Genomic DNA, 21,296 nt, shown 5'->3' with positions numbered 1-21,296 from the left:
GTCCCTGCTTCTCCTCCGGCAGCGAGTTCCAGGCACCCACTACCCTCTGTGTAAAAAACTTGTGTCGTACATTTCCACTAAACCTTGCCCCTCGCACCTTAAACCTATGCACCCTAGTAATTGACCCCTCTACCTGGGGAAAAGCCTCTAACTATCCACTCTGTCTATGCGCCTCATAATTTTGTAGACCTCTATCAGGTCGCCCCTCAATCTCTGTCGTTCCAGTGAGAACAAACCAAGTTTATTTAACCGCTCCTCATAGCTAATGCCCTCCATACCAGGAAGCATCCTGGTAAATCTCTTCTACACCCTCTCTAAAGCCTCCACATCCTTCTGGTAGTTTAGCGACCAGAATTGAACACTATACTCCAAGTGTGGCCTAACTAAGGTTCTATACAGCTGCAACGTGACTTGCCAATTCTTATACTCAATGCCCCGGCCAATGAAGGCAAGCATGCCGTATGCCTTCTGGACTACCTTCTCTACCTGTGTTGCCCCTTTCAGTGACCTGTGGACCTGTACACCTAGATCTCTCTGACTTTCAATACTCTTGAGGGTTCGACCATTCACTGTATATTCCCTACCTGCATTAGACCTTCCAAAATGCATTACCTCACATTTGTCCGGATTAAACTCCATCTGCCATCTCTCCGCCCAAGTCTCCAAACGGTCTAAATCCTGCGGTATCCTCTGACAGTCCTCATCGCTATCCGCAATTCCACCGACCTTTGTGTCGTCTGCAAACTTACAAACAGACCAGTTACATTTTCCTCCAAATCATTTATATATACACTACGAACAGCAAAGGTCCCAGCACTGACCCCTGCGGAACACCACTAGTCACAGCCCTCCACTTAGAAAAGCACCCTTCCATTGCTACTCTCTGCCTTCTATGACCTAGCCAGTTCTGTATCCACCTTGCCAGCTCACCCCTGATCCCGTGTGACTTCACCTTTTGTACCAGTCTACCGTGAGGGACCTTGTCAAAGGCCTTACTGAAGTCCATATAGACAACATCCACTGCCCTACCTGCATCAAGCATCTTTGTGACGTCTTCGAAAAACTCTATCAAGTTAGTGAGACATGACCTCCCCTTCACAAAACCATGCTTCCTGTCACTAATATGTCCATTTGCTTCCAAATGGGAGTAGGTCCTGTCTCGAAGAATTTTCTCCAGTAATTTCCCTACCACCGACGTAAGGCTCACCAGCCTGTAGTTCCCTGGATTATCCTTGCTACCCTTCTTAAACAAAGGAACAACATTGGCTATTCTCCAGTCCTCTGGGACATCACCTGAAGACAGTGAGGATCCAAAGATTTCTGCCAAGGCCTCAGCAATTTCCTCTCTAGCCTCCTTCAGTATTCTGGCGTAGATTCCATCTGGCCCTTGGGACGTATCTACCTTAATATTTTTCAAGACGCCCAACACCTCGTCTTTTTGGATCTCAATGTGACCCAGGCTATATGTACACCCTTCTCCAGACTCAACATCCACCAATTCCTTCTCTTTGATGAATACTGATGCAAAGTATCCATTTAGCACCTCGCCCATTTCCTCTGGTTCCACACATAGATTCTCTTGCTTATGCTTCAGTGGGCCAACCCTTTCCCTGGGTATCCTCTTGCTTTTTATGTACGTGCAAAAAGCCTTGGGATTTTCCTTAACCCTATTTGCCAATGACTTTTCGTGATCTCTTCTGGCCCTCCTGACTCCTTGCTTAAGTTCCTTCCTACTTTCTTGATATTCCACACAGGCTTTGTCTGTTCCCAGCCTTCTAGCCCTGACAAATGCCTCCTTTTTCTTTTTTGAGGAGGCCTACAATATCTCTCATTATCCAAGGTTCCCGTAACTTGCCATATTTATCCTTCTTCCACACAGGAACGGTCCAGAATTACTTTCAACTGATATTTGAAAGCCTCCCACATGTCAGATGTCGATTTACCCTCAAACATCCTCCCCCAATCTAGGTTCTTCAGTTTCCGCCTAATATTATCATTAGCGTTCCTCCAATTTAGCACACTCACCCCAGGACCACTCTTATCCTTGTCCACCAGCACTTTAAAACTTACCTTTTACAAATCATTAAAAAAGGACTTCAAAAGGTCACTATTCCCGAAATGCTCCCCTACTGAAACTTCTACCACCTTGCTGGGCTCATTCCCCAATACCAGGTCCAGTGCAGCCCCTTCCCTAGTTGGACTGTCTATATATTGTTTTCAGAAGCCCTCCTTGATGCTCCTTACAAACTCTGCCCCATCCAGGCCCTGAGCACTAAGTGAGTCCCAGTCAATAGTAGGTATTCCAAGTTTTCTTTCATATGTTCTTTGGATGTGTGTATCGCTGGCAAGAGCAGCATTGATTGTTCATCCCAAATAGCTGTTGAGAAGGTAATGATGAGCAACCTTCTTGTACCTAAATCACATGGACTGCAAAGGTTTAATAAGATAGTTCACCACCTGCTTACCAAGGGCCATTTGCGATGGCTAATAAATGTTGGCCTTTCCAGTGACAACTACATCCCATAAACAAATATAAAGAAACCCTTAGAAAAGTATACCTTGTCTTTAAAAGCTTCAGTCTGCCTTGAAGTGGAGCAAACTCACCATATTTCCAACTTTCCAAAGTTGCAGATAGCCTATAGAATCGCAGAAACTCTACAATGCAGAAGGAGGCCATTTGGCCCACTGAGTCTGCATCGGACCTCCGAAAGGACACCCGACCTAGGCCGACTCCCACGTCCTATCTGCATAGCCCCACATAACCTGCACATCTTTGCACACTAAGGGGCAATTAAACATAGCCAATCCACCTGATCTGAACATTCATTAGACTCTGTGAGGAAACCGGAGCACCCAGAGGAAATCCCACAGATACGGGGAGAAGTACAAACTCCACACAGACAGTTACCCAAGGCGGGAATTGAACCCAGGTCCCTGGCGCTGAGGCAGCAGTGCTAACCAGTGTGCAACAGTGCTGCCCAATAAACAGATTATTGTTGACTGCTTGCCTGTTAGTTAAATGAAGGACTAAAATCAATCAGGCTTCCCACTTTGTCACCAGATGGGTGGAGAGGGCATTTGAAGACCCCTCACCCAATCCATACATTGAAAAACTGATCTCAATTTTCAAACAGTCATTGTATCTGGATTTACAATTTTCAGCTGTTTTATTTTTGACATATTAAATATTCCCATTAAAAATTGATGGCTACATTGACAAACATTAAAGAAATTCAGAAGTACTCGGACTGTTAAGATGAAAAGTGCTTGGCCTCTAATTGCTAACCAGAATAGAACTTCACCTAATATCTTCCATTCATAACATTTTAAAATGCAACTGTTGTCCGACATGTCTGAACTAGATGTCTCTTTTTTAGATTTTTCTCGCAATTATATTGCTGAAGGTCCTTCTGAATAATGTTTTACTTTTTACAAATCATTAAAAAAAGGACTTCAAAAGGGGTAATTACAGCCTTAGGATCAAACCCATGAAAACACATGCATTTCTCTGGCATGTGGAAAGAGATGAAAAAATAATTTAAGTGCCAGAATTCTGAACTGGCTCAATTTAGTTCCAAATAGCAGTTTGTCCATAGCAATAAATCTGGCCGAATTATTGCTCTTAATAAGCACTAAATTGCTCTCTAAATGAAAAAGCAAAAATGAAAAGGAGATATGCACACTGGTGTAGTCAAAACTATTACTCAGTTTTGGGCTCAAGCATATTTTTTATAATATGGGAAGCGGATTTAATATGTGATATGCTCCACCTGGAAATTTTTGATGCTTCCAAAATGTGGAAATATAAACTGGAAACTCGGAAATATTGTTGCATTTGGCCTTCTTGGACATGGAAAGGTGCCAAAATGAAATAATTACTTCCATGTGCAATATTTTTCATTTTAACACTATATTTCACTTAACATTTATTAAACCTTCTGAGACTCTGTTTTTAAATTTACTGTCTGGTGTCATGAATCATGTCAATAGTTGACGTGGTGGGTAGGTAATCTGCTTTCAGCCTTCTTTCAAAGTGAACTGTTTGAACCTTGATACAGCATCAGTCCAAATTAGTCCTCAATTTAAATTGCATTAAAGAACAATAAAGGGCGGGATTCTCCAATAATGGGGCTATGTCCCCACATCCGCTGGAAAACAGGCACGAATCACTCCGGACTTTTTTCCAGAAAGTCCGGGGCGAGTCTCCATTTTTAAGGGGGCTTGCAGGGCCCCAAGAGTGCTCCACGCAGCTTTGGCTGCCAATACAGGGCCCTGCACTTCCAGCCGCGGGTCTGCGCATGCGCGCGGTGGCTGCCTGTGGCGGACCCACACAGTGGGCCGGCGCCAAAGAAGTAGGCCTCCCCCGTCCCCCCCAGATCACGTGCACCCGCCGATCGGTGGCGCCCGATCGCAGACCTGGCCGTTGTGGAGGCCCCCCCCCTTGGTGAGGGAACCCCCCTCCACCCCTACCAGGACAGCCATTCCCGTACCAGCCTCCCCGAACAGGCGCCGGATTGTGGCGACTAGGGGCTTTTCACAGTAACTTCATTTGAAGCCTACTCGTGACAATAAGCGATTTTCATTTCATTTCATTTTCATTGCAGCCGCGACTCTGAGCTCCCGCCAGGTGAACCATACGTGAACCACGCTGGTGGGAACTCGGCCGCGCAACCGCAGAGGATCGCCGCGAGGGCCTCTTTCAATGGTCTCAGATCGGAGATGCCTCAACCACGCACGCGCGCGCAACTGGTGGCAATTCTCCCGGCGCGATTGCGGTGTGGAGGCTCGGCGAATCTCGGCCAAAGTATTTTCAGATCAGGAAAACACTTTTTAGCTGCAAAATTCCAGGGAGTCCACATATTGCATGTACACTTCCAGTGCAGAGGTTCCACAGTGATGTGCCATGAAGGCTTCAGAAGTGAGCCGCAAAATAAGATTCAGAATGATTCAACATTGATGTAAATAAACTAAATCTAATCTTCGTTTTCAGCTCTGCAGTCAGCATCTCAAAGTCCCGATTAACCTCGGGCCTCCCACTTGCATTGCGAGCTGGGAATGGGCTGCACGTGCATGGTTCGGATTGTTTACATTGGACAGGCGCATGCGCATGGGCCTAACCGATGTAAAAAAAAAATCAGACTGCTCATGTGTGACCCATTCCTGATCGGCACCTGTGCAGTTCGGATTACCAACATAAAACGTTCGGAACTACGCATGGTATGTGCAGCCCTTTCCTGGCAAGCATAGGCACAGGCGATCCCAGGTTCTTTGTGCATTGGAGATGCTGACCACGGAGTTGAAGTCAAAGCTTTTGCCTGCACACAGAGCAAAAACTCAAAAAGGGTGCAGACGCCTGGGAGAAGTGAGGGAGACAGGAAGAGATTGAAAAAAAAACAGGAGACAAGACAGGGAGAAGTGGATAAAAAACAAAGTTCCCAGAAACGGGAACTAATAATGTTAAGAAAATCAAAAACAGGCCTGAATGTTGCATTTGACAGGCTTCCATTGTAAATTTAAATTAATGAAAACTGCACCAAATGGTGGCTTGACATGTTTTCAGGAGGTTTAAGAGATAAAAAGACTTTTTGCGAGGGAGCAGCTCAGTTGGAGAAAATAGATGTTCCTCAAAACCTTTTATGATATGGAGGCGTGCCATGACGTAGAAAGGTTGGGAACCAAAGTTCTAATGCATTCCATGCCAGACAGGTGTGGGCATAGAAGCTTTGAATGTTAGGAATGAGTTGTGCCTGATCGAGACTGTTGGTGGATGAGTGTAGGCGATGCAACGAGTTAAGCAGGGGCTGAGGCTAGTTGTTCATTTGTAAGGATATAACATGTATACTTGCAGTCACTGGCTTTAACCAGTTGTGTGGGGCCATTGAACCTTTTACAGCACTGCAGGTCTTTACAATTAGACTGCTTGCATTAAGTGCTATGACTAATTGCTTCCACTGGGAGGGCTTTTCCGACCAGACTCCCCAGCACGATATTCTGGTCCAGCGACCCTCCATCGTGGGTTCCCCCGCAACAAAGGGTGTGAACAACAGAAAACATCATTCAAAGCGGCAGGACTGGAAGATCCCATCACCAGCCGATGGCAGGCCGTCTCCACCACCATAAAACACACCAGGCAGGGTGGTGGGAGGAAAATCGTGCCCAGTATCTGATAGAAAGGGCAGTTGACCCCTTGAGGGAAGAGGGACTATTTCCTCTTGTCCTCTTTATACACCGTGTCTAGTGCTGCTTCAGAAGAATTTGGGGCAGGATGCCCTGTGTATTGAATTCTGTGTCCACGTCCCCGACAACTGACATAGACAAGAAAGCACAACAGCGCTTTTCCTCAGGAAACTAAGGAAATTCGGAATGTCCACATCAACCCTTACCAACTTTTACAGATGCACCATGGAAAGCATCCTATCTGGTTGCATCACAGCCTGGTATGGCAACTGCTTGGCCCAAGACCGCAAGAAACTACAAAGAGTCACGAACACAGCCCAGAACATGACACAAACTTGCCTCCCATCCATTGACTCCATCTACACTTCCCGTGCCTGGGGAAAGCGGGCAGCATAATCAAAGACCCCTCCCACCCGGCTTACTCACTCTTCCAACTTCTTCCATCGGGCAGGAGATACAAAGGTCTTAGAACACGCACGAACAGATGCAAAAACAGCTTCTTCCCCGCTGTTACCAGACATCTAAATAACCCTCTTATGGACTGACCTCATTAACGCTACACCCCCGTGTGCTTCACCCGAAGCCGGAGTTATGTAGTTACATTGTGTACCTTGTGTTGGCCTATTATGTATTTTCTTTTATTTCCTTTGCTTTTCATGTACTTAATGATCTGTTGAGCTGCTTCCAGAAAAATACTTTTCAGTGTACCTTGGTACGCATGACAATAAACAAATCCAATCCAATCTATATTGTGATTATCCTCCAATCCTCTCACTCTTTCCCTCTAAACAAGTAAGAGGCTAGCTGCTTGGGGACAAGTTAAATGCTCTCACTTCCTTGTTTTCTCTTCAGAAAGCACTTTACTGCATTTGACGTGGCCAAGTGCTGTCAATCATTGCTTGATGTTCATAAACATTGCCGTCAGTTCCACAGCAAGCCACAAGTGATCCATCCCAGCTTGAAGGGAAATGAAATTAAGCAATCCAGATAGCTAGCTGTCTGGAAGCTGTCAAGCAATTTCTCAGTGATGTGAATACAAGCCTTGCAGATCTGAGGGGCTTTAAGCTGTGGTGATATCGCTTTGTCGGAATTTTCCACAGCTGCTTTCTCTGCCTCAGGCAGCAGGTGAAGGGGACATGTGAGTTTTAATGCAATGATTTTTTTCACTGTTTCCACCTGGACTGCTCTCTAGCTTTCAGGCAGGGGTCTCTGTAATGAGGTATCTCTGTAAAGGGGGAACTCTTATGGGGAACTCATTGCCACAGAAAGCTGTGGAGGCCAAGTCACTGAGCACCTTTAAAACTGAGATAGGTTCTTGATTTATAAGGGGATTAGCAGTTACGGTGAGAAGGGGATGAGAAACATATCAGCCATGATCATGTGGTGGAGCAGACCTGATGGGACGCATGACCCAATTCTGCTCCTATATCTGATGGTATAACCAAATATTGCTGAAAAGGACATCCTGTCAAAGCTTTTTGTTTTGCCCTCATCAGGACAATGGGCTGCCTTCTCCACTTTGTAATGCTGGAAGCAAGAATCGCGATCGAGCGGAGAATCACGCAAAATTGAAACATTACACTTTGCGTCCGTTGCTGAATCTGGCACTATGCTCCAATCGCTCAAAGGGGCTGATATTGAGGTTTGCGCCCCACGATGGCGGATCCATGGAACACTGTCACTTGCATGGATTTTAATATCATTGATCACTTGGACACTTCATGCTACACCCCTCTACAATGCACTGCGCCTCTTATGCGGACGTCTTGCTGGCACAAATTAGTGCAAGTATTTACAACCAAGGCCTGGGTACCATGGCTATGGAGGGAGAGTGGGCGGCTTAAAAAAACTTTCAAAAAGCCTCAAAGATTGTCACGCTTACTGGGGATGGCTGCCTGGGCTAGGGGTATGATGCATGATCAATTGCACAAAGACTAAGGTTGGGTACAACTGTGGCTTTATTGCAGTTAGATGCGTGGCCTCCTGCTGCAGCTGGCGAAATGGCAGAAATGGACACGCATATTTATACTCCTACCGGGCGGACCCAGCCGGCAGGGGCTACCGGCGAACCTGTAATACAGGTCCTACCTTACATCCCCTAATACAGGTGTACAGTGGTTCACCACAGGGTAATAGCGGGGAAACGACTTAGTGCCAATGCACTCCCCGGAGCTACATAAACATGTCTATTTATACATGTCCTTTGTTATTTTATGCATGGAATGATCCGTCTGGACTGTACGCACACATGGCTGGGGGACCGGAGCCCTTAGTCTCCCAAATGGAGAATTCCGGCCATGATATGGTAACACTAACTGCCCACACTGAGTGCTGCCTGTGAATGCTCAGAGAACCTCTGGTCATCTGGGAGCCCACCCAGGCTGTCCCTCTGGACACACCCATACTCCGGCTGTTTCATCATGGGGATGGGTGTGGCCAAGCTTAACAAGGCGTTCACTAGGTGTTGCCACTCCACAGAAGCACTGCCCACTGCAGAGGAAGCAGGGGATCAGCAGAGCTCGCCCAACCCTACTGAATGACCCTCTTATGGACTGAACTGATCTCTCCACATTATATCTACTGAGTCGTACTACGCTCTCGTATATTTTACCTGATGTCAGTGTCTATTTATTTACATTGTCTATTTATACATGTCCTTTGTTATTTCATGCATGGAATGATCTGTCTGGACTGTATGCACACATGACTGGGGGACCGGAGCCCTTAGTCTCCCAAATGAGAATTACGGCCATGATATGGTAAGTATAGCAAACCAGGGAAGAAAGAAAGTGATGCTGGATGCATGTTTCTCAAACCTTTCTATCATTGGGATTTTTCCCATGTCATTTCTGGGTCTATTACAGACAAATTGATAGAGATCGAGTTGCTGTGATTAGTCAATAGCCATGATTATTATTGGATCATAACACTACCAGACGGTAGCAAATTATCTAGATAGACCTTAATCTTTTTGCATCTAGAAATTACTATGTTTTCCAGCCAGCCTATAATGCAAGTTGTGCATATGGAAGGCACTAGCTCAGATGAAAATGACTGCTGGATATTTTACATCATGCTTCTAATTTGCTAAAGTTGCCAATGATGAATTTAGCTCGAGGTCATAATTATTAAAGAGGTTGCTTATGTTTACACTCTTGTGAACTAATTAGCATTTATTGATTTTGAAAATAAATCATAAAAAAGGATTTTGCATGGATACATTTATGTAAAGTAGTGTTGTAATTAGAGGTTGAAAATCATGCCCTGTGGGTTCATGACAATGCAGAAGATAGCAAACAGAACGCCACAAGTGGGTCACATTGAAATTAGAAACAGAGAATAATTTTTCTTTCAAAAATGGATACAGTGCTTTCATCTCCTAGCCAAACTGGCCGCATTGCGCCTGGCTCAGGAACTGACGAGGCTCTTTGGCTTACTGACCTCATTACGCCTCGCGAGACCTGGATCCTGCCCACAATGGGGGATCCAAATTTGCATATTCACAATGGGGGGATTCAAATTTGCATATTCAAGTGTGCAGTCGAGCTCACTTGGGAATGTTTGCGCCGGAGTTACCCAAGGCTCAGGATCTAACGTCCGCGCCCCGTAGATCCCAAGAGAGGGCTTTGTAGCACTGGTCTCCACACATGGACCATTCATGCAGGCACTTGTGGGGATGGGGGGGGCAGAGTCTCCCTGGCACCTCCATGCCACCTCGCACCGTGGCACTGTCAGTCTGGAACACTGGGAGTGCCACCTGAGCTCCTTGGCACTACCAGGGCATCAGGCCGGCCATGCCAAAATGGCATCTTGCCGGCAACGGGGATCAGGCCAGGGGTGCTCTGCCCTTATGAGGAGGGTTGTGGGGGCTTGAGGACCCCCGATTGGTAAGCTGGGGCATTGAGCGTTCCGGAGGCCGCAGTTGGGGGTTCAAAGATTGGGACTCCATTTTAAAATGGGGCCCTGATCTATTCCTAGCAAGTGGACCTCATTCATGCAGGAAATGGGGCTAAGTGCTGTCTTGGTGGGGCATTCCTCGCCGAGGCCCGGAAATGAAGCAGAGTCCCATTTAGTAGCAGGGTCGTTCTCAGCACTACCAGTGCCGGGAAACAACCGACTTAACATGCCCGAGACCGTGTTTCATTTCTGTTAAATCGTGTCCAGCATTGGAAACAGCTTGGGCTGAATTCTCCGCCCCGCCGCGCCACATTTCTGTTTCACCCCGCCGGTGGGATGTTCCCTTGAACGGGCTGCCGGCAAAACGGAGCATCCCGTCGGTGGAGAATCCAGCCCCTTGATCTTACAGGAAACATTTTTGGTCTTGAAATTGGCAGAACTATCTAATGTCACCCTGCATCTTATTATTTTGCTCCATTCAAATGGAATTGGGGAGTTAACGGTGCAGTTGCTTTGAACTGAAAATGCATGGCATCATATCAGATCAGATATCAAATGCGTGGTAATAAAGAAGGATTTTGTGCTGTGGCGGTGATATCGCTAGTGTAGCGATTATATTACTGTAATAGGAAGCCAGAGACTTGGACTAATGATCCAGTAAATGTGAATTCAAATTAAATTCAAGTTAAAACATTTTTAAAAATCCAGCAGTAAAAGCTACCATGAAATAGATCAGTTTGCCTTAAAAATCCACTGATTTATTAATGCTCCGTAAGCATGGATAACCGTCATATTTACCTGGTGTCTGAATTCAATACTTTACCATAGTTGACTCTCAGAGCCTGATCTGAGCACTGTGCAAGTGGGTGGATTTGAATGGGTGAAAACATATCCGAATCAATATTCATCTGAAATGGCCCAGCAACTCACTTACTACAAACCTCTCCACTAAACTACAGTTGGATTGAATGACACCATATGCAAAATACATAAACATGGACCATTACTTGAATACATTTTTTTAATACAAATTGTAAATTTCAGAATTTTTTCAGAGCCAAATAACTGATAAAAGAACAAGTGGAACACTTTGTAGAAAGGTCAGTGAACCTTCTTTTTTGCAGGAATGAAATTCATAGTAATGGGGAAAGATTCCTCATGCTACTTGACATTAAATTTTAAAGAGAGTTTTTGAACTTGCATTTCGGATTGTGCAATAGAAAATGAACAAAAGGAATCTTCGCCACGCACCTGATGATAGATTAAAAATTGTACAACATGGTGCAAGAATTGTGTATTATTAAAATATTATACAGATTTGTAGGGTTACGGATTCATTTTTTGATTTTGTGGAGAACTTTACGAATTAGACACTTACTGTAAATAATTTTTCAGCCATTTAAATTAATAGTCAGAAAATCATGTGCAGGACAGAATCTAAAATTCTAATTTTCTCTCATGTGGGGACACTGTTCCCCACTGGGAATCCTCATTGGAAAATCATCCCTATAGTGTAGAATATATTACCCATTGTCTGAATCTAGCCCACAAGAGTGATATTGAGTGCATACCTTCGTTTTTGGATGAGTGAACAAGTTTAAAGTGTTAATCTTGTTCTGGTAGAATCTAGCCCAGTCGATAATAGCAGTAACTGAGAAGTGCTGAGTAAGTAGACAGAAGGTGGAATTTCCCCCTTTTTATGCAGAGTGTGGCAGTGGGCAGGGAAAGCAGCGTTTACTGGCAATGCTGTTCACCTTATTGCTCGTAACTTAGTTAAAAAAAACTTGAAGGGGCGGGATGGACTCTCATTGCAGAACTTTGCTTTTAAAGATTGGGACACCATTTTTAAAGGGTACCCCTGTACACAAAAAGTAGAATGGAACCCCCCCCCCCCCCCCCCCCCCCCCCGCGCACTGTCCGGGCACTGCCCTGACACCGCCGAGGTAGTGCCAGGAAGTACTGCCCAGTTATGACTCCTCACCTCAAGCAATGCACTCGCCTGAGCGAAGATAAATAGGAAAGTATGTTCTGAAGGGGACATGTGGAGGCAAGGATATAGATAGGAAAACATCTGACAAATGGAGTATAATGTGGGAATTTGGCAGGATGAATCAAAAAGAAGTTATTTAAGTGGTGAGAGATTGCAGAGTTCTGAGATGTAGAGGGATCCGGGTGTCTCAGCGCACAGGACCGCAGCAGGTGCAGCAAGTAATGAGCAAATCTAATAGAGTGTTCTTGTTTCTGGCAAAGGGAATTGAATACAAGAGGAAGGAGGTTATGCTTCATTTATACAGAGCATTGGTAAGATCATATCTGGAGTACTGCTTTCTTTAATTGAGGAAAGATGTAAATGCATTGGAGTGATGGTGACTGTCTGAAGGAGGCCCAGGCTGAAGATTATCATTGGAGCCCTGGAGGAAAAGTAGGTGAGGCCTGTTGGGAAGGCACCAGTGAGGGCAGGTGGGGGGACAATTTAAAGAAAAGGCAGTGGTACGCCCACATGGGTGACCTGTTCCGATAACAGATCTGTCTGTTGAATATGAGCTTCCTAAATCCCCACCACCAGCCCACAGGCATGCCCACCATGGTTTACATGGCACTTTGCTCGCATGGCATGGTTTTCACCTGCGGCTGGTTGAATGCCAGCTGCATTGGAATGAGACCCTGAAGTAACCCTGAAGTGTCAACCCAGGCGGGAAGGTTGTCCTTAACCCCACACCTTCCAGATTGTGGTAAGGGGAGCACACGGCCCACTCTACAGGTGTGGTACAGCAGAAATGGAAAAGTATTTTTTTTAAAAGCAAAACAATGTTTATTCTATGAACTCAAGTTTACCTTTTAAAAACATACAGTGAACATCTTAGCAACCATTAATTTAAATACAACCCCCAAAGAATACAACACTAAGTAATTCTTACTTTCCTTTTAACATCCACAAGACTTAAAACAAAGCCTTTCAACAGAAGCACATCAGGTTAAAGTCACTACTGAGAGCAGTTATTAGTTTTAAATCACCAAAGGATCGATTTACATTCTTTTGATTATCGAGAGACTCTAATACACCTTCTGGCTATGACTACAGCTATCTAGCTCTGAAAACGAAACTAAAACACACACTGCAGCAAACTGTCTAAAACGAAAGTAAAAAGCTGACAAACAGCCCAGCTCCACCCACACTCTGACATCACTGATAAACATTAATTTCTTAAAGGTACATTCTTAAACACCCATTTCTTAAAAGCTACTCTCAATTGACAATGGCCACCCACCTCCAAACCCACCTCAGAGGGGAGCATTAAATTCTGTTCTCAATCCTTTGTGAAATAAGGTGACTTCCAAACAAGTGAATATGGGCCTAAACCAGATAAATGGCCTGGGTCCCTGACAAACCTTTTCCAAAATCCCAGTTATTTTAGAAACCAATGGGGAATGTGGTTGGGATCAAGCGGAGGCAAGCCCCTTCCTAATGGCATACAGTCACTGACATTTCTGTCCAAAATGTGAGGCAGTTTACCAGGATTTTTTCATGAATGAGGGATGCCCGGTGTAAGGAGATGTTGGAAAAGTTAGGACTATTGCCTTTGCAACAAAGAAGGTTCACGAGTTACCGAGTACAGGTTTTCAAGATGATGAAGGGTATTATTAGAACAGATAAAGAAAAAGTGTCCCTTCTGGCTAGTGGGACAGTAGGGGGGGAAATTAGGAGAATATTTCCATTTCAGAATTGTCCCAATCTGGTACAATATACCTGAAAAGGTGCTGGAAGCTGTTCCATATATAATTTGAAGCGGCTATTGGACAGATTCCATAGGATTGAGAAACGTACAGAGTCACGGATAAAAAATAGGGATGTAGGAAAAGCCAGCACAGACACAGTGCATCAAATTACCTCCTGCACAGTATATTTCTGAGATTCTATGAATGCTGCTCCCACATTAGTCAGGCGGACTCCACCAATGCTCTCATAACGATACTCGCCTGACCATTGTTGATCAAACTCCCACTCAGTGAACTGTACTTGTTCTAAGGAAGGACAATCAGATTATTTTGCAGGCATGCTCTTTGACCTGTCTAGTTTCCTGATATTTGCTGAACTCAGGTGATCCAGCACACATGGGTCCTGAACTTAAGAAAGCTATCTCCCACTAAAAATCCCATTCTACACAAATGGAGCAACAATAAACCCATTTAAATTGGTCACAGAATGTGCTCCCAAGCACTTGCACTACGCGAACGAACTGCAATTTCCTTTTTAATTAGCACCAGCTGTGAAATCTCTTTCGAGTTAGAATTTGAAATAAGAATAGATTCCAGGAACTAAGAAAGACTTTTAAAGTGTGATTAATCACACCATTAAGAATTCAGATGTTAAAATTAGCTGCATTTAGTTATCAATATTGTATTAGAAGTAAAATTACTTTCTGGGTCAGAATTAGCAGTAGTGACACGTTTGATGTTTAAGTATGGACTGAAAAAGTCTTTATTGAGAAAATGTATGGCGCGATTTAACCACCGCGTTGTGCTTGGCAAAGGCCAAAATTGAGATTCGTGCCGGGCATAAATCAATTTGCTGTCCAAACAATCCGCTCCTGATGGCGAGTTCCGGGTCTCACCCAATTATGGCGAGCACATCATTAACCCCAATTTGCATTAATTTCCATCTCATTAGTGAGATTGATACTGAATGTAACGGCCTTCCAGGAATTAATGGCTCGCCGGTGAGAAAATCACATGGGCATCATTTAGTGCTCCTTTTTAAAAACGTGAAGTTGCCGCAATGGCTGCTGAGGGGAACTGAAGGCGAGTAGACATTTCCATTTTCCAGCTCAAAGGCACCGGTGCTGCTGCTCCAGTTCTCGTAGCAGGTGGGAGGCCCCTCAGGAGGGTTGGGGTGCTGACGTGTTCCAGGTCGGAGGTCACGCCTGGGACAGTAGGGGGGGTGGGGGGGGTGGCGATTTTCGTCCATGAGGCCTTCAAGCCATCATCCAATATCCCATACAGGAGCAACTACAGCTGCTGCCTGTCTGTCCTACAAAAAGCTTTCAGGAAGAGCCTTGTTCTTGGTTACATGCTGACGGTCACTTGAAGTCCCATTGACTGTGAGCAGCCTCCAGCGTCACTGCTGAAGGTTATTGCGAATGGCGAATTGTTAGTTGTGACAGCACTTGCAGCTGCAGGTTGTGTTTGCTGCTTGCTCCTACTGGTGGCTACAAATGCCTGGAGGCTGCTGTTGCCTTCCTTTTCTGTAGCCAGAAAGAAGGACAATTGTTTCTAAGATACCTTGATCCTGGAACACTGGGCTCAGGGAGACGTACGAACTCCAGAAGGCAATCTGGTTTGAAGCAAGAAGACGCTGGTGTGCGACATTGATCCAAATGGGCCACCGATGATGGCGTTAAAGAAATACTTTCACCGATGCTTTTGTTGCTGATGTGATGGGTGGTGTATGTAGCTGGTACATCACTGCAGGTTAAACACACTGGAAGTTAAGCATGTACAACTGCATCTTGAGCTCCAGTGGAATATGTGGATGCCAGGATTTGGTTCCGGTGAGATTGGGCCTGCACAGCTGTGGCTCCTGGATGGAGAATGGCACTGATACGTGAAACAAGTAACATATTGATGGACAGATCATTTCTATTACAAAGGTCTGGACGTGATAATACATTCTCAGCCTTGTCCTCTGTTTCTGTTGAAGAACCCGTGATGAGTGAAACAGCTGATATAGCTTTGTATTGCTACCAATATGGAATGGTGATGTTTCCTTGTTGTTTAATGGTTAGTGTGATATGTGGAATGTTACATAGTTGATTTTCAAATCTTTGTTACTGATTACATCACATTTCAATCAAACTTTGAAGCCTGAACAGTTTGCTGAAGTCAAAGTGTCAGCACCACAGAGGCAGCAGCCAACAACAAAACACTCAAGAACTGGGTTTCTGCACTGGGGATATACTTGCGACCACACGCCCTGTGTGGTTCAGGGAGTGGAGCTGAACACAGTCTGGTGTCTAAGGGCTCCTGATGTGGTCAGGGGTGAGTGTGAAGAATGAGGTTTGCCAGCACAATTGGCTCGATGAATAGCATTCAGAGAGGTGGGACACGTCAGGGTGGGGAGGTTTGGGGGATTTGAGGCTCCCGAGGTGGAAGTCCTAACTGATTGTCGGACTCTCTCCTTCTTCAATTCCTTACATATAGAACAATATGGCTGATTATGTCGGTCCTGCAGAGGCTGCCTTTGCGGTGCTGGTGGAAGCCCAGGCAGCCAGACTCAACTTGGCCACCGAGAAGCAGCCCGCCAATCACGCCCAAAATGACACTTAGAAATGTTTCCGTTAAATCGCGCCTGTAATCACTGCTTGAATTGCTTCTCTTGTCATATTCAAGTATATTGTTATTCAGAAAATATCTATTGTGTATCGAGTCTTTCATGCACCACCTAGTAAGATCAACAAGTAATCCTAACATACTGAGAGCTGAAAATATGACGTATGGGAGGTGAGCAAGTTAATAGTTTTCCTCTCTGTGGAATTCTATCCCTGCAGATTGTTGCTCCTTTCACCCTTGAGAATCTCCCAATTGCTACCTCACATGTGAACATGATCAAGACCGAGAATTCACATGAGATATCAGAAAGGAACATTCACGAGCGACTAGTCTTGCCAATTCCCAATGCCTCTCTCTGATGCATTTTACTCTTTTTCTTCACGAGTTTCCCCTCTGCCCTATTTTGTTTTTCTTTTTGTTCTCCATTCTGGAATTCTGTATATTGCTTTCCTGTCCCTACTTCACTTCCTATCTTAATTAGGAAGTCTGCAAGGAACTTCCTTGCAGACTTTCCCATGAGCAGTTATTTCTGAGACGTGAGCCAAACGTTTTGAGCACAAAAAATATTTCTTTGCTTGGTGACAGTTTAGGAAAATAATAATTTATTCCACAGATAAAACATAAGATACGTTCCATCCTCAATAACTTCAAAATGTAAGAGGAATTATCGATTGAAGTGAAAACTAAGAATGACTGGTATGTGAAGCAGATTTTAATGTTCTTGGATATAATAGTAACAATGAAAGCTGTTAATGGACAACTTAAACATAACTAAAAAGGATAAAGCTTTTCTCTCTGCAATTTATTAACTTGCATACAAACATACAATACAAAGGATGTGATTCTCTGGGCAATTTTCAAAGTGTGGTAGTAAGTGGGAATTGCTGCGAGCTTCCTGGTGCTCAGCCCAGCGAGGCTGCCAACACAATTCAATGTTAATTGGTCCACTTAACGAGGCCTCACAGGCTTCTCACCGCAAATGAAAACTTGCCAGCTGAATTGCGGCACCATTCCCACCAGCCCCCCGCAAACAAGGTTGAGCAGCATGCACTTGCTCAGCCAGCTCTCAACAATGGCACTGAGTAGACCAGCCCCAAGATTCATCGATCCAATCTGGGGAGGTTGTTCGACACCCTGAAGGCCAGGAGGGATTTCTGTTCCCCCGAGAGTCCAGGAGAGTCAGCCACAAAGGGAGCCAGAGCTGCCTGGGATAAGATGGCAACAGCTGTGAGCTCAGAGAGTATCACCAGGCCTCCTCCAGTGTCGTAAGAAGGTCACCGACGTACACCGTGCAGCATTGCTGAGTAGACACACCCCCCAAGGGAGCATCCACTCCCCAACTCCCCATATAACCCCAACTCTCCCTCCACAGCCTCCCCCTTCAATCCCCCCAACCTCCCTTCACACACAACCTTCCACCACGCGTGTGGCTAACGATGCCCTCTCTGTGTTTTCCTCAGGAAAAACTCTCCCGCAATCCATGCGAGAGGGCCCAGACTGGCCTAGGGGTGCCAGACTTAAGAATCCTCACCACCGTCGAGGAGCAGGCCCTGGAGGTGACTGAGCTGGCTGAGGAAAGGGCAGTCACCCACGCAGAGGCTGGGGTACGTCGCAGAGGTGAGGGACCACCGGGCGCCACTCAGAGGACCCAGCCCTCCCACTGACCACATGTCCATTCTCCCGCAGGTTCTCCAGCTAACGGTGCTGGCCCATCCCAGCAGCACCCGCTCCTGACTCAGAGGAGAACAACTCGGAGGAGAACTCCGAGGATGCGCCACAGCTGTCATCCCCACCCTCCACCAGCACAGATACACGCACCTCGGTGGGACATGTTAGTGGACAGGCTTCTGGGGCATAATCTGGTGAGCACCACACCACTGCTGATGCACATCAGGTAAAGGCAGGAAGCCCCAGGAGAGACCGCAGTCAGTGGGTTGCTGGATTCCAAGACCTAGCTGGGTCCCACCTGATACAGAGCCTGTGGTATAGATGTACTCGGAGCGGATAGGGAGCTGCCGGGGCATTAAGGGGCAGATGTCAGCATCACTCCAGTAGATCCATAGCTGCTTGGAGGAGTCCTAGATGATACGGGCGTGGGAGATGTCACCAGCAATGAATTGCACCAAGGCCAACACTGCTAGGGTGGCGACTGCAGTGGACAGGCTGGTGCATGACATCGGCACCATTAGCGAAGGTGTCCAAGGTCTCGCGCATTCAGTGATGGCCATGGCTGAGGATCTCAGCAGAATGTCCACCTTGCTGTGGGAAGTCACACAGTACCAGGCTGATCCTGAATTGGTTCTTTGAGACATGTATCACTCTCAGATGACATGGCCGAGGAGCTGTGGAACTTGTCCCAGTCACAGGTGGGCATTGCTGAGGCGCTGCAGTGCATGTCCCAGTCACTGAGGAGCATCGCCGAGGGCTTATGGTGCTTACCATGGGTAACCACCAGGGCTGGCACAGCCAGATGATGCAGGGGCAGCCGAGATCGATCCAGCTGACCCTCCATCACAAGGTGAACCCCAGGGCCCTAAAGGCACCGACTGGGAGCCAACCCAGACCCATCCCATGGGGTGGCAACATTGGTCACCAGCTCCCCCAGGTTCCACTCTTCTGATGAGGCTGTGTCTCTAAGTCAGCAGATAGGACTAGTGCGCTGGGACGCTCCGGCCCCAGTGCCCCAGAGGATGCCCACCAGGGGCATCAAAGGTCACGAGACAAGGTAAACAGTTGACTGCCTCTCCTGGGGAGACACACAGACGTAGAGGTAGAGCTAGGAGGGCCAAGCACGTTGAGTATCACTGAGGGTACCGGGAGAAGCGACGGCACCATCGGGAGAGTGGGGGAATGTAAAACACATTAAGCACCTTTGTGCACAACCATTATGATGCCTTTGTCACTTTCTTCTGAAATGCGGGCTGACCTCCAAACTCTTTGGCCATCACTCCAGGCATTCCCCCCATGGCACCCATCCACGCTCTGGCCGTGGACATATCCCCGGAGCTGTGTCCCATCCCCTGGGTGTTCGGATGTTGGTAGCTGCATGTGTGGTGTTGTGCCCCACAGTGCGCAGGGACAGTGTCCATGCATCAAAGTGTGATTGGGATGCAGACAATTACTCCCACATGCTACATGACCTGCCTAACCACAGGAATGCACTTGGCATGTGCGAAGTGCTCACTTAACCACGATTGCCTAGCATCTCCACAGAAGCCCATCAGTCAGGTTCAATTTTTCAAAAGGAATATTAATCAGCGCCAGCGTGACCACTTGCTGGGAGGCTGCTGAATGACATAGAACGATACAGCGCAGTACAGGCCCTTCGGCCCTCGATGTTGCACCGACATGGAAAAAAATCTAAAGGCCATCTAACCTACACTATGCCCTTATCATCCATATGCTTATCCAATAAATTTTTAAATGCCCTCAATGTTGGCGAGTTCACTACTGTTGCAGGGAGGGCATTCCACGGCCTCACCACTCTTTGCGTAAAAAACCCACCTCTGACCTCTGTCCTATATCTATTACCCCTCAATTTAAGGCTATGTCCCCTCGTGCTAGCCACCTCCATCCGCGGGAGAAGGCTCTCGCTGTCCACCCTATCTAACCCTCTGATCATTTTGTATGCCTCTATTAAGTCACCTCTTAACCTTCTTCTCTCTAACGAAAACAACCTCAAGTCCATCAGCCTTTCCTCATAAGATTTTCCCTCCATACCAGGCAACATCCTGGTAAATCTCCTCTGCACCCGTTCCAAAGCTTCCACGTCCTTCCTATAATGAGGCGACCAGAACTGTACGCAATACTCCAAATGCGGCCGTACTAGAGTTTTGTACAACTGCAACATGACCTCATGGCTCCGGAACTCAATCCCTCTACCAATAAAGGCCAACACACCATAGGCCTTCTTCACAACCCTATCAACCTGGGTGGCAACTTTCAGGGATCTATGTACATGGACACCGAGATCCCTCTGCTCATCCACACTACCAAGAATTTTACCATTAGCCAAATATTCCGCATTTCTGTTATTCTTTCCAAAGTGAATCACCTCACACTTCTCCACATTAAACTCCATTTGCCACCTCTCAGCCCAGCTCTGCAGCTTATCTATGTCCCTCTGTAACCTGCATCATCCTTCCGCACTGTCTACAACTCCACCGACTTTAGTGTCGTCTGCAAATTTACTCACCCATCCTTCTGCGCCCTCCTCTAGGTCATTTATAAAAATGACAAACAGCAACGGCCCCAGAACAGATCCTTGTGGTACGCCACTCATAACTGAACTCCATTCTGAACATTTCCCATCAACTACCACTCTCTGTCTTCTTTCAACTAGCCAATTTCTGATCCACATCTCTAAATCACCCTCAATCCCCAGCCTCCGTATTTTCTGCAATAGACGACCGTGGGGAACCTTATCAAACGCTTTACTGAAATCCATATACACCACATCAACTGCTCTACCCTCGTCTACCTGTTCAGTCACCTTCTCAAAGAACTCGATAAGGTTTGTGAGGCATGACCTACCCTTCACAAAACCATGCTGACTGTCCCTAATCATATTATTCCTATCTAGATGATTATAAATCGTATCTTTTATAATCCTCTCCAAGACTTTACCCACCACAGACGTTAGGCTCACCGGCCTATAGTTACCGGGGTTATCTCTACTCCCCTTCTTGAACAAAGGGACCACATTTGCTATCCTCCAGTCCTCTGGCACTATTCCTGTAGCCAATGATGACCTAAAAATCAAAGCCAAAGGCTCAGCAATCTCTTCCCTGGCTTCCCAGAGAATCCTAGGATAAATCCCATCTGGCCCCGGGGACTTATCTATTTTCACCTTGTCCAGAATTGCCAACACTTCTTCCCTACGCACCTCAATGCCA

The 21,296-nt window shown here is 46.2% G+C and overlaps 1 protein-coding gene across 12 annotated transcripts in view; it reads left to right on the top strand.

Moving 5' to 3' along the window:
* The window catches only part of ndst3 (N-deacetylase/N-sulfotransferase (heparan glucosaminyl) 3), a 1,441,915-nt gene that overhangs the window by 199,000 nt on the left and 1,221,619 nt on the right, over positions 1-21,296 (top strand). The window contains exon 1 of one of the 12 annotated variants that reach the window (XM_038791873.1): positions 11,154-11,174. The exons of the other annotated variants lie outside the window; for them this stretch is intronic. The gene's annotated coding sequence lies outside the window, so the exon portion shown is untranslated. Of the gene's footprint in view, positions 1-11,153; positions 11,175-21,296 lie in introns of those variants that run through there. 12 annotated transcript variants of the gene reach the window in all.

The sequence above is a fragment of the Scyliorhinus canicula genome, chromosome 3 (genome assembly GCF_902713615.1).
Source record: "Scyliorhinus canicula chromosome 3, sScyCan1.1, whole genome shotgun sequence".
In the NCBI taxonomy this organism is placed as follows: domain Eukaryota; kingdom Metazoa; phylum Chordata; class Chondrichthyes; order Carcharhiniformes; family Scyliorhinidae; genus Scyliorhinus; species Scyliorhinus canicula.
This window is presented reverse-complemented; position numbering and strand designations above follow the sequence as displayed.